Raw genomic sequence first — 24,236 nt, 5'->3', positions numbered from 1 at the left:
ATACACCGACCACCACCTCACTGTGCTCACATACACTGGTTGGACTCCATAATGTTCAGCAAATGTCAATGAATGTCAATGGGTGCTATTGTTTCCCCATGGAGGAATTCACTGACACCCCTTTGCTTCATACACACTTCCGTGTCAGACGCCATTCTGTCAGACTGCCCCTCTGCTGCCATCTGTTGCACAACAACAACATGGAATGGAATACTGGTGGAAAGGTTCAACCTCTGCTGCCATATCACTACCATCTACCTCTGATGTCATGCCTGAACATCATAAAATAGGGGGCACTACTTTCAAAGCAGCCCTCATAAAATATATAATATAGTTAATGTATATAAGTAACAAAACTTACATATTTTTTAATTAAGAAGTAAAAAGGAGAGCAACAAAACCATAAAACTAGTGGGATATGTGACCTTGTTTTTGTGAAAGTAGCACATCAGATTGGTTTGATGGCAATGGTTGCAGTTCTCAATGCGCTCTCGAGGTGTTAGTCAGATTTTTGATGAAATTTTACTCTTCCTGTACTTCATCCTTGAAAACAATTGTTCACAAATGCACTTGCTGCCAAAAAGTGATGGCACAAATAAGACGTGATTGTGAAGCAAGAGGTATTTCTCTCTGGTAAGAGGGTGCTTATAGAAGTCTGGTAAGGATGTAAAGGGACGTGATCAAATTTTTGATTGCAGCTGTATACATTCTATATTTGCAAATTGTCTGAATTGACTGAAAATGGAGTTGGAAATAAACAAAATAATTGATGATTTTTGGGGGCCGTCTTGAAACCTGTTCTCAATTTCCTTTATAAAAGCAGAAAGCGCAGCTGCATATTTTTTGCTGTTCACAGGACTGTGTTTAACCAATGTATCAAAATCCAGAAACTTATTTGCTGTAGCTTGAATTCGCACTCCACGGCTCCCTGTGCCCCGGTTTCAGCCTAGACAGGGTTAATAGGACACTGAGGTTCTGTTGTTGGTGAGTGCCTGGGGCTGAGCTGCTGCCACGATGGTGCAGGGCAGGAGGTAGCAGCAGTGCAAGTTGTGCTGGGTGCATGTGGTCCATGGGCCATGGGTTGGACATGCCTGGCCTACATGTGTTTTGCCAGGATGGAATCAATACATATGAGTTTTCCAGAAATTCCACTGGGTAGAATTTCATCTCATCTGTATAATACAAAATCCGTGAAGATACTGGTCATTATTCTGGGTTACATCCAAACTTGTAGTGTTTTTGGAAATGGGATTATTAATTCTTTGTGTGTGCATGTACTGGAGAAAGGTGGTTTTTTGAAACAAATTGTGTGCTGTGAAATTGGTGGCACAGCTGATGGTAAAAATCCTTTCTACTTTCCCAGTCTTTTGACATTCCTAACATTTTGCTGCTTTCAGAAACCTTTGTGTTATCAGCTAGACGTGTGCTGTAGCTGGACCGCTTGGCCTGAGAATGCCAGAGCAATGCCTGGTAAAGTCAGTGATGTTATTGAGATTACACTGTGTGTGGTAAGAGCTGAGATCTGTAATAAAGTGAACTCATTTCAGAAACTGCACATTGCATTCACTTGTATGTGAATGACTGGGTTCAGCGTTTGTGGTGTTTGGCATTGACGAGCTGTGTAGATTGGTAAGGTAGAGCTGCTGTATTAAGCTTGTTGGTTATGGCCCAACTACAGGGGATGTTTGGAAGGCAAAGACTAAACTTTGTAGGTAGCCTCATTGTAGGTATTCCTCAGTTTAATCTTGTAAATTCAGGTTATATACTTTACCTCAAAATGTGTTTCTTAATATTACATGGAAAACATCCTTGCGTGACTCTAGATTAACTAACAAGCACGCTCTCTGCTTCTTAAACAGGCTGACGGTTGCCCTAGTGCAGTGAAGGTTTCATTGGCAGCTTCAGCAGGGGCAACATTTCACCCACAGCCATTTTGTAGGAGCAGAAAATCTGACTTCCAAAAGGTCATCTTCACTTCTGCTTGACTTAAGTTGGTGAATTGAGGGCTTTGGAAGTTTCAAAGGAAACAAACCTCATTTTGAAGGATTTATCCATCCTAATTTACCTATCCCAAATTTAAGAATATATATAATAATTAAAAAAAAAAAAAAAAAGAAAGATATTGTGAAGCATCCTTTTGCTGGAAATGGCCATAAATTTATGTCTCTGGGGCTATTTTTTCACATCATCAATTGTTTGTGTAAATTGTTAGACAACATCTTTAGGTAGTATTCAAAGTGTTTCAAGGAAATTACAGTATACGTCATCTATAATGCAATCTGTTACATTTCAGGGTGACAGAAAATAGTTTGCTCAAAAGCTGGAGTTCTTCTTTGGGTGAAACAAGCACATTTTTTTGCCTTGTAAAGCTATTGAGAAAACTTTCTAACCTGTTCTAGCTGGAGTTAGATCAGCCAAGTCTCTGCTTGCCGATACAGCTTATTGACACTTGCACACCTTAGAGGATTTTTTTGTTTGCTTGTTTTAGCTGTCTTTAGACATACTGCCATTTGAAAGCACTGTGGCTAGTAAAATATAACTCGGAGTGAGAAAACTGCAGTTGAAACAATAGGCTTAAAGATCCTGCTGCCACGGAGGGCTGTTTTATATTGCACCAAAATACCTTCTTCTTATTTCTGAGAAAACATTCTGGATTCAAACCAGATCTTCCAAAAGAGAGTGAAAAAGAAAGAAAATCTTTATGGAGTTAGCCCTGACCTATAAAAGCACCACTCTGCAGGAGTCACAAATGGCTTTTTGGCTAAGTTCAGCAGCTGAAAAGGCCGGTACTTGTTTTGTCTCCAACTCCGACAATAGCTGTGAAGAAGAATGTCTTCTTTAAAAGTTCTGGGGATCAAGCTGCATGTTCGGCTGCTGGAGTGTCGCCTCTTCTGGTCCCTCCCCCCTCCAAAAAAAGTATGCTAAAGGACCTAATCCTGCTTCCATTGAGACTGATGTAACTTTGTCTCTTCCCAGATTTTTATGGTTGGCTCTACTTTGGAGCTGCTTTTTATGCTTTCAGGTTAAAAACAGGTTTCATATTTTGTAGTACAATATAAAAATATCTAAGGGAAGGAGAAGATATTTAGTTTCTGTAAAACTCTTCTGGTTTGACAGTAAGCAGTAGGAAGATTTCTACATTTCTACATTTCTACAGTGATTACTACATGGCTGCAGATGGCATGAGCTCTCCTATTCTTGTTTGCAAGCTTCTGTGCTGGGACTGTTGGCAGCTCTCTCCCAGCCCTCCGGCTCCAGCAGGCTCTTTGAAGACAGTTAGGTAAAGCTGCTTTTCCAGGGAATAACTGAGCTTTCAGTGAGTCTCCTGGTTTATTTCTTACAGTAGGGGTGCTTGGTGCCCAGCATCTTTTTAATGTTCTGATGCTATCCCACCTGTCAGTATGTGAGAGCTGGGCTCAGCCCCACCATCCGCCAGAAAGGGTTCAGATATACAACTCCAAAGATGCTCTGATCATCCAGACGTTTGCACTTTTGGTGGCAGGGAATCCCCCGTTCCTCCTGATGAAACTGAGTAAGAAAGAGTTGTCAATGACCATTTGTAAGGCCAAAATGTACCTACACCTCAGCCCTCCCCAAAAGAATCAGCCAAGGGAAAGAGGCACAACTGGGGAGCAGTTCCTCCAACCCAAAGGTGCCAAGCTTGCTTATTGATGCTCTCTGGAAACATGTGGTTCTCTTGGTTGATAGTAATGTTTTAGATTACCACTGTGAGGTAGGATGAAATCTACTCATGCACAGATGACCTGGTTTACACTGAAGAAGTGGTGCTGCCACTGAAAAAAGCAGTGGTATCTGCAGTAGCTATGGAAGCAGAAAAATCAGCAGGCAAAATAAGTCTCATGGTTAACTGATGGGGAAGAAAGTAGAATGATCCCAGGTGTGGATTTCCAAAGGGATGTATCTCTGAACACAGATCCTCGAGTATGTAGAGCTGTAATAAAAGTACAGCATGTATTGCAAAGGAATGGAGAACTGACATCAAATTGACAAAATCTAATTGAACACGATTTTAAAGAGAATTATCACAAGCCAGCAATACCATTCTTATATTTCCTGCTCTGCTTTGTTAAACTTGTTCTCCTACAGTGAAGATACACTGGATGTGGGTGCGCATCTCCATGTGTTTGCCCGGGCTGCGTAAAGACCATACGACCTATTTCGTATGACACGAAGCAGGATAAAATTAGAATGAAGAAGGGTCAAAAGAGGGACCATTTGGCCTCCCAGGGCCCTTAAGGGGCAGGGGGAGAAACTGAGCAGCACGAGTCTGTAGCTCTGGCCCGCTGCCCTGGCGGAGTTGCCTGTGCCCATGGGCTGTGCCTGCATGCCCGCTGAGGGAGGGGAGCCTCACTGTGTTCCACCCACGTTCCCGGCTGGAGCGGCGAGCAGCGGGTTCCTTTCGGGGATAATGGAGCCTTTTAACTGCCGTGCCTCGCTTGATGTATGAAGGTAGATTCACGAGGAGTTCCCATAACATTTTGCTGGTGGTTTAATCATTACCGAGAGAAAAGGCTAAAGAATGCAGAGAACAGGACGCTGCACTTGTCCTTTTTTTCGGGGGTGGTGTTTTCTTCTGTTTTTAAGAAATGCATGTCTTTGATGAGATATTGCCACAGGCTAACGTTTTACATTTTATGTTGGCCACCTTTTGTCAGCGGCTCATTATTGATGCCGTACTCTGTTTTAATTCACACTTCTCTGCTAATCAATTACAGCGTTTATCCATTAATCAGGTGTTCTGACAGGGTCAATAACTGCTTTTCGGTTTTGTGGGACGTTGCGTGTTACCAAGCAAGTAGCAACAGTCGGCAGACCGGCTCAGCACGGTGTTATTCCTGCAGGCCGGTGGGCATTCAGGGGAACAAACGCATAACACAGCTTCTGGCCGTTGCTTCAGGCTTGGGATCCCGTGTCACAAACCTCAGCTCAATGCACGATTCACCCGCGCTGGCCGTAGCGTGAATGTGTGCGCCCACGTGCGTGAGCCCGTGTACATGCATGAGGCCGGGCCTGCCCCCATCTGTGTGCGTGCGGATGCAGGTCGGCACCTCACAGCCCGGATATCTGCCTTGGGAAATGGGCCTGTTCAGCTGGGAGGCTTGCAGCTCATAGAGCAGGGTAAAGCCTTGCAGGAATTAAAGTTGTTGGTTTTTTTTTGTTTTGCATTTTAACAAGTGGTGTAGATAACAGAGGGGGCAACATTTAATTGAACAGTTACAGTTTTGGTAGTTAAGTTACCATCTATAATGATGGTAACAGGTTTCAATTATCTTTTTTATGACAGATGTACCAACATTTAATTGTTTCTCGTCAAGTGTGGAAAGAAAAGACACTTCTGTAGATTTTTCAATTCTTCTACATGTCACTTAGCTGTCTGCACCATTGTTTGAGCTCCTTTCTCTCATCCTCTTTGCAGCAATGAGTTGTGTCATTCCCTCATGATCAGCACTTTTGTTGTCTTTGTTTTTTGCTGTACCTCAGAAGTCCATCTTTTCTTTCATCTCCTTCCCATTCATGCATGAGGGAACAGTTGTGCTCTGTTGTGGGGATGTTCCGCTGGATTTCAAACAGTAGGGTTTCTTTTTATTCTCTTCTAAGTAGTACAATGGGGCTGAATGTCTGTTGCAGAATGCACACACTAATATGCCAGGTTATTTGGTTTCTAAGAAGTCAATAAAAATGCTACATTTAGGTTCAGTACTTGGCTTGCTTTTTTTTTTTTTTTTTTTTTTTTTTTTTCTGTTTGCTTTTCAGTCTTCACTTATAAATCTGTTTGTTTGTTTCTGGTTATAAAATATAATCCTCTATATTAAATCCAAGCGTGGAATCAACAAACACTTAGGAAAAAGCGTTACTGGCGGTGGGGTATTTTCACACTAGCAGATTTGGCAGACCGCGTCTTCCCCGATAAGGAAGGGAAAACTGCCGCCAAATCTAATTAATGGGGTCTGTAACAGAGAAGGGGAGAGGGAGCGGGGAGGGGGAGATGCGATCATGAGTTGGTCTTGGCAAAACTTTCCTGTTTCTTGGAGACTCAGCAAGTCTTTGCATTTAAAAGAAGGTGGCTTTAGTAGATTGGATTTTTAAGGGTCGGGTTTTTTTTTTTTTTGCCCGTGCTTATACTTAGTTTATAAACACTCATTCAAAAGCTGCTTCACCAGCAAAAAAGCTAAAGACACAAAAAGCTTGAGATACCTCCAGATACTTTGTTCTCATATTCAGGAACAATCTTCAAAATCCTTCTTAATGAGGTCATAAAAGAAAAAAAATCGAACAAGTGGTACTTGTGTACCTCTCTAGGATGTGTCATCGGGGTCACTTGCCACTAGGTTATCCTATTTAAAAAGGGATTGGGATAGTTCAATCAAGCATTGCATTAAGAGAGAGACTTTGATTAATTCCTTCTCTTCTCTATTGTGCTATAGATAATTTCAGTAAATTTGTGATACTTTCTTCTTAGTCGGTGTTGAGGCTTAACGTTCTTGATGCGTCATGCTGAGTATTAGCATTTATTGGGCCTATTTGGCTCTAGTAAAGAGGAGTGTAGGCTGCAGACAGCCCTCTAATCTTTGACAAGTGAGGCCATTCTTTCAACATTACCGTTATCTCAGGTCATAGAGAGAAAGTGTTTTCTTACAGGTTTGCTGCAGGAACAAATATTGCGTGTAAAGGAAGGGGAAGAATAAAAAGTAAGTAGGCTGATGATTTATTGCAGATTTGTTTTTGGAAAGTAGAGTCGGCTTTTATGCAGAAAATCACTGTTGTGAGTAGCTCGTTCCTTTTGTGGCACAATGCGATGGAGGTAAAGAAATGCAAAGCTGAGCCGCGTTACCGTCATAAGCCGAAACGCGGCGGAACTGCAACTTAAAGGCCAGCTGTGATTTTGTTACCTTTGTACTGTGTGAAACCAAAGTTTTATTTAAAATGCTGATTGGTTGTTGTGGGAAATGTCCTTCTTTGTTCAATTCTCTTAAAAAAGAAAGAAGGAAAGAAAGAAAGAAGGAAAGAAAGAAAGAAGGAAAGAAGGAAAGAAGGAAAGAAGGAAAGAAGGAAAGAAGGAAAGAAAGAAAGAAAGAAAGAAAGAAAGAGAAAGAAAGAAAGAAAGAAAGAAAGAAAGAAAGAAAGAAAGAAAGAAAGAAAGAAAGAAAGAAAGAAAGAAAGAAAGAAAGAAAGAAAGAAAGAAAGAAAGAAAGAAAGAAAGAAAGAAAAAATTAAAGTAACTTGTTCTGACACTGACGAAATTGACTTATGTCCTGTTTATCAACCGGCCGTGCACATTTTTTCCCTTTAAACTCGGGCCTTAAGAATTTGCATGATATGTCACTTACTCATTGTAAAACTTTCTCTCTCCACGTTGCTTGGTGTAATCTCCTTTCTCTCTCCCGGCTCATTTTGAAAACGTGTGCGCCAGTCGCTCCGGAGACTCCAGGCCCTGTTGGGTGTACACATATTTAGGCGCTCTTTAAAAAGTGGATTTTTGACCTGATAGACCGTAACGGCTCCCAGGGAGCCACTATGGTCATTGTGTAAATCCTTCTTAGTTTTCGGTTTACTCACTTGATATACCGTAACGGCTCTTAGGGCCGTTATGGTCTATTGTAGTAATCCAGCTGCTGCACATGCGCATGAAGCTTTTGTGCCCAAAAACCCCAGGGAAGTTCTGCGGGGAGCGGGTAGGCATGGACGGGGCGCTGCCTTCCTAGCAGGGCCAAGAGGCTGGAGGGACGGCCTTACACCCTTCCCTTTGGGCGCAGCCAAAACCACAGGGTGTACCAAGGCCAGCGGCCTGCCAGCTGGGGTGTGACAAGAGAAACAGGCCTACTGCCTGGCCTGGGTGCTCGAAATACCATCGGTTTTAAATTGGAACGTCCCTGAGTACGAAGGAGCCAGTTTTTGTTTGTGCAATTTTTTTTTTTTAACGTGTGTCTGAGCTGCGTGTCAGGCTTCTGCCCAGTGGGGTTTTTGACAACTGAGTTATTGACCCTTGAAAACAGGGAGTTGTAACTGAAAGGCTGATACAGTCGTAACTATAGCAACCCTGTCAGTGTTCCTGTAATTATTATCTTTTTTTTTTTTTAATACAAAAATTAAGAAGCTGTTTCCGTTCTTAAAGAAACCCTCGTTGCAAACGGATGGTGCCACCACAGAGATACGCTACGCTGAAACAACACGTGCCTGTAGCTAACACAGAGTACAGGCAAAGTGGGGAAAAAGCTAAGCATTGCTCGCCGATAGGGCCGGAGCCACTTGGCTCGGCTTGCTGCTCGGAGCAGGGATGGCTTCAGCCAACGCTTTGTTGAGCTGGGTGATGGCTCAGTTTCCTTCCTTCACGTTGGGAGAGCAGTGCCTGGGCTGGCAGCAGAAGCACAGGTGTTTCTTGCACTTAGTGCCTGGATTGGGGAGCAGCGAATGTGGCAGCTCCTGGGATGTGCTTGCACACTGCTCTGCGGTGCCACCGTGCCACAGGAGCGGCCAGCCTGCCCTGAGCCACCAGGGACAGTCCTCATTGCAGGCACCTGCACATCCACCTTCCGGTGACTGCATCCCTTCTTGTTGGTCTGGGGCTTGCTTGCGTTTTCTAATCCACCTTCCAACAGGAGCAGTAAATGCCTATTGGGTATAAAATGGGTACACCCTGGTATTTACTGTGAGTACAGCAAGTGTTTGCTGCTGCCACAAATGGCGGCCGGCCCTCCATTTTCTTGTTCCTTGGAATCCAAACTATCGATAGTACTGTATTTAATGGAGTTCCTTAATTGCTTCTGTTAAACAATCAGTTGCTAAGCTTTCCTTAGCCAGGTTTTCAGATAATGGCTTTTGTTTTTGCTTAGCCATCTGTCCCTCTATTAATTGTCCTTTTCCCCTTGCATCTACCCATAATTTTGGCAAACTGGTTCCTGAGGACAGTCTAAATTCCTCGTGCCTCATTTTCTAGTGTTGGACACCGTTACCTTTAGCATTTCACACATTTAATGGATCTAGTTCTGGATACCAAAGGCAGTTCAGTCACTTGCACCGCATCGCAGGGAGCTGAAGTTACTCTATTTCTATGCGACGCTAAATGCTGGCAAAACAATCAGAGGCCTCAGTTGAAATGATGGCTTGTTTGCAGGAGATCAGCATGCATGGCAAGTAAAAATGTTTTCCTTCTTTCTCTGCCGAATGAGGTGACAGCTCACAGCTAGAAGGTTTCAGAAGAACTTCCTCTGGGCTCAGCACTGAAGTTCCCATTTTGTTTCCACCCTGCATACTGAACCGCCATTTGTTCTGCCTGGTTTGCACAGCTTTGTCCCTAATCTTTGACTGCAAAGCTGCTGAGCCAGGCCCTCGTGCAGAAGGGTGCTTAGCCAGGTGATATCTTCGGGGTGCTCAGACCATTCCTATTGTGTTCAGCTACTTGGCTGAACCAGGACTGTTCTGGTTCCTTTTTCCTCCATCCTCCTCTCCTCTACCCTCCTTTCTTGCTTCCCCCTTCTGCTGCTTCATCCTCCAAGATTTCTGCCAGGCTGTCCATGTTTTCCTTAAGTGATGCAGCTGGTTGCCCCGAGTTAAAACATTTCCTCTTGTCTCTGTGTTAAGAGGTTCCTCAGGCCCTGCTTTTCACTGATGCTTCCCTCACCATAATCTCCACTGACTTGTCACACACACCTTTAAGATATCTTTTGACCTTGGTTCCTCCTGGCTCTCTAGGTGCATCCCTACCCTGGCTCCCCTCCTGCATTGCTGACTGATGGTTTGGTTTCTTCATTTCAGTCACACCTCTCACCTTACTGTGCTCCTCTACAGTTCCCCCAGGCCTTCTACCCTGGTGGCTCAGCTGGGGCCACGGCCTGTCACCATCTGCCTCCCTGCTTGCACAAAACCCATCCTTCCCCTTGGAGTTCGTCACAGAGATCCTACATATCTGTCACCCATCTCTTTTCCACTTGGACCAGAGTCTGGCTCTCTGGCCACCTCTTCTGCTTTGCCTTGCCTCTAGAGCCATGGCTGTGTGTGGACAGCTTCAGACTATGTGTCTATGCTGCCCAGTTTTCATCACCTCATCCTTCTGCCAAACCTAGGTATCTTGCAGCCTTTTGTTCTGTTTTTAGAGAATAAAGCATGTGGATGCTTTTTAGTCTTCTTCTTTACTGGTCTTCAAACATAAACAGTCTTAAAAAGTCCTTCATCATCCCTGTATCCACAGCCACCCTTATACTCCTAGTGCTCAGTTAAACATTGATGTGCTAGTTGCTTGCTTGAAAGCAATAGGAATAGTGTAATCAAAGTACGTTTTGAATCAAGGCGTAGCAGTGTTGAGAGCCCTCATATGTCTCTCCAGACTCTTATATCTTCACTCTTCATAACTCAGTTCATCCAGGGCTAGAACTTGTCTTCTGTTTGAGGTTTTTTGTTGTTGTTGTTGTTGCTGCTTGTTTGTTTCTAATAGACTGCATTTTTAGAGAGACTAGAAAATAATAAAGCAGAATATTTTAAGACTGGTATATCAATTCCATAAAATTTACCAAGTGGTTATTATTTTTCAAACTAAAAGAAGAATAAATTCTTAAAGCACCTACTAACATTTATTAAATCCTTTTTGTGGATCAAAACCTAGCAGCACTCCTGGAATGTTCGAGTTAGCTGATGTGACTCTTACCATGGTGGAAAAACAGTTTACATTATAACTGCTTGGGACAGGGACAGGGGCAACATATCTTTGAAAGACCAAAAGACATAACTGCGTTTGTTGAAAGGAAAAGCGTTGTTTAAGGCCAGATTGTGCCAGATTTTTTTCTTTGAGTGTGCTGAGTGCTTGGACTTATCTTATAGAGCATGCAAAATATCTAGCAACCAAACTCTTCTTCTGAAGGAGTAATGGTTGTAGGATGCGGCAAAGGAAATTGTTTATATACGGTGTCAGTAGTGGTGGTAATTACCTGTCAACTTTACCCTAAGCACGTATCCATTCAGTGCTCTGTCCTGTGTACAGGGGGATGCCAACACTGTGGGGAGGAGGACAGCTTGCCAGCAGGACTTCCCAAGCACCAAGCAGGAGCTTAGACAGAAAAAATCCACCATTCATTGGGCCTGAGCACCGTCGTCTGGCTATGTTAGCTAAAAAGTTATCTTCCCAACTATTAATGTATAGTGGCATACTGTTGATCAAACAGCCCCTAAATTCCTTCCTCGCCCTACAAAACAATCAGAGCAGGGACAAGGGAGGATATGAGGTCATCATCTTCCTTGTTTAATGGCTCAAAATGCTAAGCTCTAAGAGACAGAAATGAAGGAGTGTCACTTGTGCGAAATGCCTGGTTGCTTGCTTTGTTCTGGTGGGGATTTGGTGAAGACAGAATGCAGTAACATTAAGGACAGAGCTGCTTTGGCTTCTTGAGATACGTCTTCAGCATTCAGCAGCTATAAACCTGCGGGGTCATACCTGTACTTGCAAGGTACGTAGGATGCCTGCAGTGTGCAATGCAAAGAGCAGCAGCACTGTGAAGGAAAGCCATTGGCATTGGAACTGGTGGTGGGACAGCCTCCCACCTAGGGTTCCTGCAGCACTGGGGGACTGAATAATTCCTTGTAGAATTCGCAGTTTAATAACATTGCAGGAGATGTGGGAGAAGGCAGTTTTTTCCATTAAAGTATTGAAGACTAAAAACTGGGGGAAAGAGCACTTTTATTACATACTGATTTGCAGAAGAGGAATTTTTTTTGCCGCTTTCCACTGATACATGCTATTGTTGTATTATGCCATATTGGATGGTTTTATATGCATGCAAGTATACGTATATCTACACTTACGTGTGCATAAATAAATACACTGTAAATGCAGATATATATGCAAGTAAATCAATACATAAACATAAGCATGCATGCAAATAAATGAATGCTTACTTCTGACTGTCGTAGTTGCAAGCTAACAGACGACTTTACCTTTAAGACAGGATATCCTACTGCCTTTCCCATGTCTCAGATTTTCAGTAATTCAGTTTCTAGGTTTATTGTTAATTACATATTTGTATTGTTTTTAAAGACCCTTGAGAAGTTGCTTTTTTTTTCTTGATTGCATCCAGAGCAAGTGAGATTATTGTTTTGCATTTTCCCCCGTTTCAAATTCTTGAAAGAAGGAAGAAATCCTTTACTTTCTAGAAATATTCTGGAGAAAAGAGTGGATATGCCATGTTGTTAGGTGTTTTTTTTTCTTTTCTTTTTTTTTTTTTCAGTGTATCAGATGCTAATCTCTGACTACAAATCTCGCTGCCACTGAGACATTAGCTCAACTAAAATGGTATTCAGGGAGATAAAAGTTGAAAGTCCCTGACATTCCTCCTATCAGCAAGGAAACAGATGATGATGAGCAAGGGGTGACGTGAGATTAAAACTGGTGTCTGAAACCATCCAAAGAACATATATATAATCTCAGATTTGAGAGTCATACTTAGTGAGAACATTTCAATTTGATCCATAGCACTCTTCAGTACTTGTCCGACTGTTTTCCGCCTCCTTTTCAATCCTTTGTTTGTTTCTTAATGCTAGTATGGATAGCTGAGTAGGATTATATATATATAGTAGGAATAGTAGGATTAAAATGTTTATCAATATAATTTCACATTTTTTCTGTACTGAAATACAATTAAAAAAAGAAAAGAAAAGAAAAAAACTAGGCAGATTTGGGAATTGAGTACTTTTTTCCCTCTTTTTCTAGTACAGGATAGAAGGCATATGTTAACTAATTATCTAATTTCTGTAATTCTGAGCCTATATTTCTGATGGAGGTCATTAAAGAAGACCTTTAGCGGAAAAAAAAAACGTGATGTCTCTACATGTTTTCATGGGGAATTTTTTCCACAGAGTTATATACCAGAGAGTTCAAAGAGTCTGTGCGTAGTTTAGTTCTTATACAGATGTTCAGTGTTATAATGTTTACTTACAGAAACACAGCTGCTCTTTTAAAATGCCATAAAAACAGTTAAATGGAGGTAGACCTAATCCTGTTTCTCCGTACAGGTTTTATTTCTATGTAATCCAGGACTTTTGCTTATCTACTGTATGTGAATGTTAGAAACCAAAAGCAATTTTCTTTATTTGTGCAATGGAGGCAATATGTTTTTCTAATCTCAAAATAAGTACTGCATCAAGACTTTGGGGAGCAAAATTCTAGCTGATGGGGCAGTGATCCCTTCTCCTTTTGGCCAGTCCTTTCCCTTGATCTCTGACATTTAGGTTTAGGGCTGGCGATGGTGATGGTGGTGCGTACTGAGATGCAGGAAATCCCCCCTTAACAAAATGGCGGTGTTCTGTGGGAGGGGTCATCCGGTGGATCAAGCCCATTGGTGACGAGAGCAGCTTTGACTCCCAGTGTTGCCTGAGTTTTGGCTGGCTTCTTGCATTCTGACTGACCATAGTCAGTAGATGCTGTAGCAACCTCAGCCACACAAGCCATCTCACCTGTGAAATAGAGATAAGAAGCCCCCACAGAGCCTGTAATGCGAGGCCTTGCTCTCGGGCCTGCACAGAGCCAGGCTCTCCAGGTACTTCCAGTGCCCAGGAGGGGCTTCCTGCTGCCCTCTGAACTTCTTCTTTTTTTTTTTTTTTTTTTGGTGTATGAAAATAAGCCCACTGTGTTTTGCAGAGGTTTTCAACCCGTTTCTCTTCTGTTCTTTATGATGATTTGTGGAACTCTGAGCCGTGGTCAGTGACTGACTGACCATCAAACGGGATGGGGCTTACCATGTGGAGGATCTGCAGAGGGGCTGGGGTCATGCTTTTATGGCGGCTTTAAGTCTCCCAAGATGTGGTGAGGCTGATATGAAGAGCTCTGTGAGAATGTTTAGAGATAACTAAATGATAAAAGTAGCTCCCTCTCATCCAAGTGGGCTCACCTCCTTTGAGCCTTCAGCGACCTGCCTAGATGGGGAGGAAGGTTATGACTACATGTGTTCCCCCTTGAAGGGTGAACCTGGGGCCCTAACCACCCCAAATACACACCCTTTTTGGGGCAGGACCTGACCCCGGGGTCAGTGGGGCAAGGGAGCTTCGTCCCTTTTCAAGTGGCACTGGTGCATTCTGTGAAAAGCTTGTCCCTCATGCTGGAGAGTTTGGTGACTGGAGGGGTCTGGGCCTGAAGAAGAGGGTAGGCACTAAATATAGCATTTCCAGTTTCCTGACTTAACCAAGGAGGTGATTTTGGAGGGATGTCTCTGTGTTAGGGGTTGGTGTGCCTGTTTCCATATAATAAAAAAAATCCTTCGACTGGCTGTGGGGGTGATCAAATGGAATTGATAGCTGTCAACTATTTTATCCTTAGTTTCACAATATTTGCCATTTCCTTCAAGCCCAACATCCTAAAATCTCTCTCTCTCTCTCTCTCTCTCTCTTTTTTTTTTCTCTCTCTCTTTTAAAGAAAACATCTGGCTTCAATCGTAAGGGAAAGTTTGAAAATACAAACCAGGGACACAAGAACTAACAAATAATGCTTCATGGTGCATTTTCAAGTGTTGAATTTTTTAATGCAGTCTCACAATGTGACGTCACATTCTTCATGATTTTTTAAATCGCTCATATTGTTAGCAGATAAAAAGTGAATGGCTTTTTTTGAGAGGCACGCAGAATAATGGGAAGATATGGAATAAATAAACAAATGGAAGAAAATGTAGGTGTTTCTGTTTTCATTGTAATTGTACAAAAGCAGTCATAATTTTAATTCTTGTAGCATAGCAAAAGAAAATAAAAAAGCAGAAGAATAAGTAAAGACATTGAGTAATAAGGCTTTGCCAGATGCTTATTTACTGGAGATCAGTCTCCATAATATTGCTTAGTCCCACCACTGCTACTAATTTGGTGTGTTTTAACTGTAGATAATCGAACAGGGACATAGTTTAAGGCATGAAAATGTAGAAGTCAGAATTTGGGGGCGATCTCTGCTGTCTTTTTAAATTAATAAAATAAGATCTGCCCTAAAGTAGTATAGCTGGGCGTATTATTGCTACTACCAGAACTGTCACAGAAAGGTTCCCACATTTCGTTTAAATTAAATAGAGATAGAGGCACAGAAAATTCATTTGATCTTTTATAATGTTTTCATGGTTAATAAGATTTACGTATGACATTTTTGTATGATTAAAAGTACTGGAATTTCATTGCAGTACACATTAACTCCTGTGATTGAAGTTAAGTGAGATTTTTTTTCTTTTATAGCTAATCAAGAGTTTAACAACCTCTGGGGCATTTTAAGAAAACGTTATACTGTACTTAACGAACATTATACTACAAATAAGAGTGATATTTCTGTAATTAAAACAGTCTGGATATTGCTTAATGAATGTTTTTCTTATCTTAATGTATAGGCCATAAGGATTCATGTAGTTGCCTTTATTAACTTGTGGAGTTAGTTAAAAAGCTGGTTAAAACAGTAAGTCCATATCGGGTCAATATAAAATGCTTATGTAGGGATTTCATTGCTCTTATAAATCTGACTAGTTAAAAAATAAACACAGCTGCTTGTTTGTGCCATCCTGAGCCGTACTGCAGCATGGAATTTCTGCCTGTAGACATTTCTGAAGTAAGCATTGCCCCGAACACTGGGCTGTTTGGGAGTGTTCTTCATCATCTCTTTAGGAATTAGAATTTGCTCCACACTGAAATCCAAAAGCAGAGAGTAATTGCTTTTCAATTATTATAGCTGCATTTGCTGGGGAACTAACGGCAGCGTGTGTTCCTTCTCTCTCCTATCATATTACATCAGCTTTGATGCAATTACTTTTTTTTTTTTTAATGTGATTACAACGTATTTTAGTTTATGGTTGCACAGACCATTCCTTGGCAATTTCATATTTACTCATTGCCGGCTGAATTTTTTCCTCACCGCTCAGCTGTTTGGCATAGAAACAAAGCAGAACTGATGCAGAATGAGGCTTCAACCCGAAATGCTCGGCGAAACATAAGTCGTATTTTTGCTTTTCGTCAGATTCTGAAAATACCACGCAGGTTATTTCCCGCTTGAGAACGACTGCCTTTATGTCGTTAAAAAGATGTTCGCCAGCTGGATTGCATCTGCAAGCTTCCGAGTCTCGATTTTGCACCAGCCTCTGTCCCGAAAACGTAAAAGAGGAGGCTGACCTACGAATAGCCTGCAAACACCTATAGAAGAGTTTCAGCACCCCGAATGACTGAATCTATGAATGAATCCTCAGTCCTGCAGGCGCTTCAGCGCACGGGCAACCGTAGGTGCTTGACGAGTCCTTTTGATTTGCCTGGGCAGAGCACATGCTTGAGCAGGCTTACAGGAGCAATCCCAACGTGCAGAGAAGACTGCGATACGGTTTTGTTTCCCCCGAGTAGTAAAAGTGTCTGCGCTTTATTTAGTAGTGCAATTTGCGCGCGCTTCTAAGTAAGTGCAAAGGAATCACCGAGCTGTTGGTGCACGGCAAGCGGAGCATGCCCGTAAATTGTAAACGGACATGAAATACAGCCTAGTTGGTGAAAAATCCTCAGAAGTACGAAGGAGGCCTCATTCTGTGAGATGGCCTCACCACAACAGAAATCGGAGAGAATAGAACTGGTGATAAAACGTCCGAAATCCTGAAAGACACAAAGCGTGGGGCAAATGTCATCCTTCTGACAACTTCCCTGGGATAGTGATACTGACTCTTCTTCACCCAGCTGCTTCATTTAAATATTGCCGGGCGCGTCTTTCGTGTAACTTTATTGTAAGTGCAACCTGAATCGGAGCTGTTTTTAGGGCCGGCCCTGTTTGCCGTTATCTCTTGCTGCGCATCGGTGCATTTCTGACCCCGCAGCTCTGGTGCAGGCAGCTGCTCTGGCCGCAGCACCGCGGTGCTTCATTAGGGCCGATTGCACCAAGTGTGGCTTCTTGTTTTACATGGAATTCGTTAGTAGTCTTTGGCTGTGGCTGTTCGGGCCTGGGATGGTAATGACGGTCATTAGCACCGATTTCCGAATCCCAGCCTTGGTGTCGGCGCTTGGCACACATGCAGGGCTGTGCGAGGTAGAGAGGGGAGCCGTGAAGGAAAGGGATGAAAGGCATCTTCAAGGAGGAAAAAAGCTCTGTCCAAATGCTCTTACCCATTTTTGTATGTGTGTGTGCATAGGGTCGTGGTTGGGTGCATTTGGTGGAGGCAAGGGCAGTGTCCCAGGGCAAGCCAGGAAGAAGGATGTGAATTGTTCCCTGACCAGACAGGGGTGTTTGGGTGCGACTTCCCAAAGAGAGCATCTCCTCAAAACTCTGCTTTTCCTCAGAGGCCACCTCTCTGATTGTAAAAAAGCACTGATTTGTGCTTGTTTTGTACTCACTTCTTAAGGGAAAAGTTGTATACTGGGTTCTCACCAGCAGCTCGTGGGTAATGCGCGCCCCATCCTCCTCCCAAACTGGAGGATGCTCGGCTTCAGAAGCCCTGTTTGTCCCTCGCTGTCACACAGCCCTGAGCACACTTTGGTTTGTACGCAACAGTGATAAACCAAACCAAATCAGAAATCAGTGCCATATACCCGAAGTAATCTCTTCTTCTACATTGCCACACGTGTCTTCTAATGGCCGGTCCTTTCTGAGATGAGGTACTGCTGAACCTCTGTCTTTACAGCGGGGTGTTTTTGTGACTTAAAAAGAGCTGTCATTTCGTTGCAATCCTGTAAGAGATGCGTCATGCAGGAGCTTCTGCTCAGACATTGCATGGCTAGTCATCTCTGTGCAGTGCTGTGGCTTAAGAATGCGAAGAACAAACAGCATTCATTAGCTAAATGAAAATCATCTGAAATTTACCCACAGAAATTGAAACTTGAAAGCAGCGAGCGATGCAGCAGTGCCCTATTGGCGTGACACGCTGCAGAGAGGCATCCATTGAGGGGAGCGGCCCATTCACCACGTGTCACGTAGTATGTTACTGCTCCCCAAGACAGGACACCAATTAACCTCGGGTGACGGCAGCGCACACACACTGCTATGTATGCACACAGGCTTTCCTATGTGAGCAGCCCGTCGCAGTTAGTGGCCAGCAGCCCTGTCACCACGACCCGCTCTTTAAATCTTTTAAAAATTCCCCCTATTAACTCCAAGAAAGCGCCACACCGCCGTCTTCCTCAAAAATGAACTATTTTTGCTGCCTTAAAAATCCAAGGCATCGGGAACGGGAGCAGCCCGCCGTCCTCTTCCTGCCCCCGGCCTTATTTCACCGTTCTGAGTGGAGAAGAGAGAGCCCACCTTCAGTCACAGCGATTCAGGGCATGGTGGGGCTCCGAGTGAACCAAAACAACGGGGTCAAACGTGGTTGAAAGAACACGGAGAGGGTAAATAAAAGGTCTTTTTTTTTTTTTTTTTTTTTTTTTTTTTAACATTTAGTGCTGGTGGGAGGGGAAAGTTTGGTTAACTATTTAACCTGTGATAGCCTTTCATCATTTTATGGCTTAGGGGTCCGTGGTTTCAAGCCTTTGTCAGTGAGTTACTGGTTTGTGCTCGATCTGTGCTGTGGCCAGGCTCTGTTTTCCAGCGATACAACTCACGTAGGTTCACTGGAGATAGGAAAATAACTACAAACAGCAGCTGGCAGCACACTTTTTCCCTAAAGTGACTCGCCAGCAACTTCTGCTGCAGTACTCCGTTTGCATCTGAGCGCTGAGCTGCTTTCTTCTCCGCACTTCTCTGCACCACCGTTTCTTTTCCCAGCGGAGCTCTCCATCCCCGAGTCATTTCCCGCTGGGTTTGGGGTACAAGGTTTCGGTACCCAACCCGCCTTGGCCAGCACTGCTCTGGGGTCTCAGCCCTCACCCCCCCACCCCGTTGCCTTGTTTCTCTCTGCCCCTCCTAGAGCCTGCAGTTCGTCGTCCCCTGGGTTCCCTCGGCACGTCCTCTGCCCAATTGCGGGATCCCTCGTGGCTCTGCGCGAGCTATCAGAGTAACTCTTTCGCCTTCTCAAGAGCCGAGAGAGGGGGTCCCGCTCCCATCTCGGCTCCTGCCTTCTTACACCTGTACAGCTCCATCAGTGTCAGGAGCATTCATCGTAGCGGTGGGTTGCTGGGGAGATCGCACCAGCCTTACTGGGGACTTGAACGGCGGCCAATGGCTCTTTCGGGACACCCCGACTTCTCAGCAGAGCCGCTTTTCGAAAGTCCCAAACCACGGGAGAAAGCCGAGTTTGGGGTTTGAAGGCTTTCTTAATTTTCTCCCTATTTTATTTTTATTTTATTTTTTTCTCTTTTTCTTTTGGAGCGTCGGGGAAACGGCCTCAGCGGGATCGGAACAAAAAGCAGGAATCCGAACGCAAAGCGGGGCGTTTGATGTGTTGATCAGCCGCGCTTTTGATTTTAGCATAATTGGATCACCGTTAGCGGCAGTTGTTAGGCGAAGCGCCCGGCCGAAGCCGCGCCTTCCACGGCAGCGGATATCCCACGCCTTCTCTTTCCGCGTAAGCCCCGCTCCCCCCCGCAGCAGAGCGCAGCCCGCACTCGGCTGGCGGAGCCCCGCGCTGCGCCGCCCGAAGAGCGCCGTGTTTTCCGCCCGTGCGCTTTTTTTTTCCCCCCCCGTGTTAACTTCTCAATTGGTTCTTTTTTTTTTTTTTTTGCTGTTGTTGTTGTTTTTGTTTTTTTTTTTTCCTTCTTTCAAAGTGCAGCCCTTTTCTCTTCCCTCCCTTTTCTCCCTTCTTGATATTTTTATTTCCCTTTTATATGGAGACTTGTAGGTTTTGTCACTTCAAACGTTCGCTGGTCCTCCTCTTTTCTTCTGCTTTACAATACGCGCTGGGAGATTTTTTCCCCCTTGCATATTCCTCCCCTTTCTCTGTGAGATATTGTCGGTGACCAAATTTAAAACACTACAGTATTTAGGATCCCCGCGGTGCCATTTGAAGTATTTGGACCTGGAAAATGCCCCAAGCAATAACTACCTGAATTGCTTTTAATTACACAATATAGCTGCATCATTTTACTTCAGATTCTTTTTGATTGATGCTGTAAGGCAATTGTAACCATGGATGATGGGATTAAGTGCCTCTTGAAGTGACTTTAGCTTCTTGTGGGAACAAAAGGAAAGAAGAGAACACTTAGTCCCTTTTGGAGCGAACAGCCTTTTTTCACTTGCTATATAAAGAAATACAATTAACAAACATTATCCCCAGAGGTGAATTGAAATGTACGCGCAGACAATAACCGCTCTTGACTGCAATTAGACATATATGATCCGAGGAATTTTGGCCATTCATTAGCGCTAATTGTTTGAGAAACAAGCCCACAGAACAAATGATTAAAATGTTAGTGCCATAACCGGCGTTATTAGCATGTGTGATAAAATGCATGCGCCGCAGCTGTACCAATAAAACTCTCGGGAAAGTCGCTTTGATTCGACGAACGCCCGGCTTGGCTGCGAGCTGCTCGTATTTGCACAAGGCCTGCTGATGTTTATAACAAACAACTTCTCGCTTCTTTTCTTAATTAGAAAGAATTACCATGCAAATTGGGGCGCTTTGTAATTTCGCGCAACTCGCCTTTGTCTTCGGCGGATCGTTTGTGCGTGTTGGGGAGCTGCTCCCTTGCAAATCAGACATAGCCAAACCGCTGCATTTAATCTGGGTGGGCTTTTTTTGTTTGTTTTGTTTTTCACACGTCGAACAATGAGCTGGAGGAGACTTCGCTATGGTAGCTGTGCTGCGTTCAGGGTCGCTTCTTATGATCTTTAGGAACTTGTTGCCAACGCCGTGCTGTAGGAGTAGAGGGCTGGCCTACCAAGCCGTGGGATCAGAGGGCTGGAGCACTTCTCCTATGAGGAAAGGTTGAGGGAACTGGGCTTGTTTAGTTTGGAGAAGAGAAGGCTCCGGGGAGACCTCATTGCGGCCTTCCAGTACCTGAAGGGAGCGTATAAACAGGAGGGGGAACAACCGTTTATGAGGTGGATAGTGATAGGACAAGGGGGAATGGTCTTAAACTGAGACAGGGGAAGTTTAGGTTGGATATTAGGAAGAAGTTTTTCACACAGAGGGTGGTGACGCACTGGAACAGGTTGCCCAAGGAGGGTGTGGATGCCCCATCCCTGGAGGCATTCAAGGCCAGGCTGGATGTGGCTCTGGGCAGCCTGGTCTGGTGGTTGGCGACCCTGCACATAGCAGGGGGGTTGAAACCACATGATCAGTGTGGTCCTTTTCAACCCATGCCATTCTATGATACGATTCTATGATATGATTCTCTATTTTCCCATCTGTTGGGCACAGCACTGATGCTGTAGAGTCTCTTCTAGGATGACTGGATCTGGCCAATAAACACAGAGCGGAGATGCAGGCTGAAGTGCTGATCTTGAGGCCAACTTGCAGGAGTGCTTTTCTTTCTTCCTGTGCTGCAATTTATTGGCTTCAGTAAGAAGGCACAGGTGTGTACCATTCCGTGTATGTGGAATATGACAACACAGTGTGCCTCAGGGGCATCGCTGTGCTTTTCAGTAATTTCACTGGTTGCTGTCCTGCTGTATGGCTACCATCACAAAGTGCAGCGCCTCTTAGCAATCCAAGTGCTTTTGTTTTCTCCATCCTGAGGATGAGCTATTTGCTCTTCAGTGAAACCATTCTCAGAGGATCAAGAGTAACTTTAATTTGCCAGCTACTTTTATATATTTGGTGTAGACTTTAGTAGCATGTTATGTTTGCAGAAGAAATGTGCCTTGATCACCAAGACCCACGAGCATTCAGCATGCTCCTGGATGCTATGGATGGAAATATGCTGCAGTAAAACTATGCACTGAGCATTACCCAGTAGCCTAGTCCTTGTTTTAACTTAGAGTGCTTAATGGGAGAAACACTGTCTTAGTATATTCACCTGGCTTATGTCTGTGTATTTAGTTTTAAACACAGTCAAGCTTAGTTTGAATCATTAAAATACTTGTAGTCAGCAGACGTGTAAGATTTTCTTCCTCTTTACAGCACGGGGTTATGACAAATTATGTTTCCCCTTTAAAAAACCAACCGCACCGGGGAAGTTCTCACTCCATCAAAATAACAGAAGATGATGATCAAGATAGTGTCTGCTGCCGGAATAGCTAACTGTTAGTATGCATGCCACTGTCAGATTTACAAGGTTCTGTAGGCAAGTGGATTTTGTTGTGGAGCTGCTTCTTCCTGGGCAATCGGTTCTATTGCAGAACATAAAATTTGGCTGTGCAACGCAAATGTGCAGTGAGAATGGGATTTTTTAAGGAATATTTGGCAAAATAACAGCATCTGAAAACATTTATTGCAGTCACACCTAAGTAGCCTTGAGAAAAAGTCTTATTTTGCACTCACATTTCTAGAGCTCTTTGTTTTGGGAGGAGAAGGTGTTGTGTTGGTCAGCCAACAGCAACTCCTTCCATATACTCCAGTTTCAGCCTGATTACATTACGTCCTGAAAAAGCTACGTCATGTTTCATAAGGCTATTAATTTGACAAATGGTCAATATATTTTTCTAATATTTTGTGTCCTGAGAAGGCTGCTTTTTGAGCCCCTGGGGCTGCAAGTTGAATAGCTGAGGAGAGACCAACGGTTTCTAACACTGAGCCCAGTAGGTTCATGGATTAATTCTGCTGCTTCTTGAAGGGGATCCACCTTGCTGCCCCATCTAGAGGGATGTTCACAGACCTGAGTGGGGATATGTGGCTAATGCTGCTCTGTGGGCAGTGAGAGCTTAGCTGTGCCAGTGTGCGACAGGAGATTGGTCTCCTCCTGGTATGCTCTGAGATCATGGTTTTAGCCACTTCTACCAGGGTAGGGTGGGAAGCAGTGTAAGGGTGCTCCAGTATCTGCTTGTCTGCAAGAGTGAACTATTAATGGTCCGAGCTCTTTGACTTCTTTGTGCCTTTGGGCACTACAGAGTTGAAGCCATCAGAGACTAAAAATGTAAATGAATCACTTTTATCCCCTCATACATATCTAGTGAAGGACTGCAGACTTCTTTACTGACCTCTGTGTCGCACTGAAAAAAGACCCTCCTCTCTCCCACTTCCTCCTTGCACTTCCAAAGTGTACTACTGCAAGAAAATGAGATTAAGTGGATGTAACCAGCAGCCACTTGAGCTGCCTCAAATTGTGTCATCATCTCCTCTTTGACACAAGGCTGGGAATGTGGAATGGTTTGTGGGAGAGGAGCAAGGAAGGTGCTCAGGAGAGACTCAGCTCCAGATGTTGATTTGGAGATCAACATCTCCAGCACTCACATCTTGGAGCTGCTGCGGCTGGAGATAAGATTTACTAGGGAGGGTAGCAGCACAGTTTGTTAACAAATAGTGAAGCATTTCTGTTTAACAGCAAGGCCGCCATGTTGCTTAGGCTGAGACACATTACAAGGAAGAGATTGGTGTGGGATTTTTGCGGGCTTGTACAGTGAGTCCACCCAGGAGAGGCAGAGACTTGGCTGAGGAGATGGTAGAGTAATTGTCCTTCTCTGATTAGTTCACTGAGGTAAAATGTAATTAAAGCTTTCTTTGTGTTTTTAATTCAAGATCTGTCTTTCAGGATGCCATGTCTGGGGGGAAGGGAGAATGCATTGGTAGGGTTAGTTTAGAAAGTGGTCTGTCAGCAAGGCATCACGTTGGCTCTGGTGTAGATTGACTGAACTCATTTCCAGGTGTTTGAGAGGCTTTGGAGAAAAGCCTCGTGTGCATGTAGCCGTGTGTTATTCAGATGTAGCGACCTGGGAAATATTATTAAGAGGGACATAGGAAAATGCATGGGTCCCTGACATGATGTGATAATGACATATTCAGTCTGCTGCTAGAAAAGCTTTGCATTATTCAAAGTGCTGAATAATATACATGATAATGCATAACGGTGTTGGATTATGGTAGGATTATTTTGTGACTTATAAGTGACTTGTGCACTGGCTATGAAGATGAGCTGTGTTATTTTGCCCTCGGTTTTGATGTAGCAGAATATGTCTGAGGGGTACAGCTTGAAATAGGTAGAAGCAGGGCTAGGGTAGAGCAAGGGCTTTTTCTTGAAAGGCCATGAAACACAGCAGTGCTATCTGCAAAATTTTTCTCTGTGCCTGTATTTATGGAGTAAGGCAAGCTCCCTGCTGAGCTCGAGGGCAGCCTCCCCCAGCAGCCCTGCTGCCTCTGAACACACAGCCCCAGATGTGGGGTGGGTAGGCCACAGCCTCACCAGGAATGATCAGCGTGGAGTAGAGACCATCACAAACCCAACACCTACAACCACTCAGATGAAACCCACTCAAGCCCTGTGGCACTGCAGGCTCACAC

General features: G+C 43.9%; 1 protein-coding gene across 1 annotated transcript in view; it reads left to right on the top strand.

The window, feature by feature from the left end:
- Nucleotides 1-24,236, top strand: part of CLYBL (citrate lyase beta like) — a 128,200-nt gene that overhangs the window by 29,380 nt on the left and 74,584 nt on the right. The window lies entirely within an intron of this gene.

The sequence above is a fragment of the Gallus gallus genome, chromosome 1 (assembly GCF_016699485.2).
Source record: "Gallus gallus isolate bGalGal1 chromosome 1, bGalGal1.mat.broiler.GRCg7b, whole genome shotgun sequence".
In the NCBI taxonomy this organism is placed as follows: domain Eukaryota; kingdom Metazoa; phylum Chordata; class Aves; order Galliformes; family Phasianidae; genus Gallus; species Gallus gallus.
Note: the sequence above shows the minus strand (reverse complement) of the source record. Positions and strands in the feature narration are given on the sequence as shown.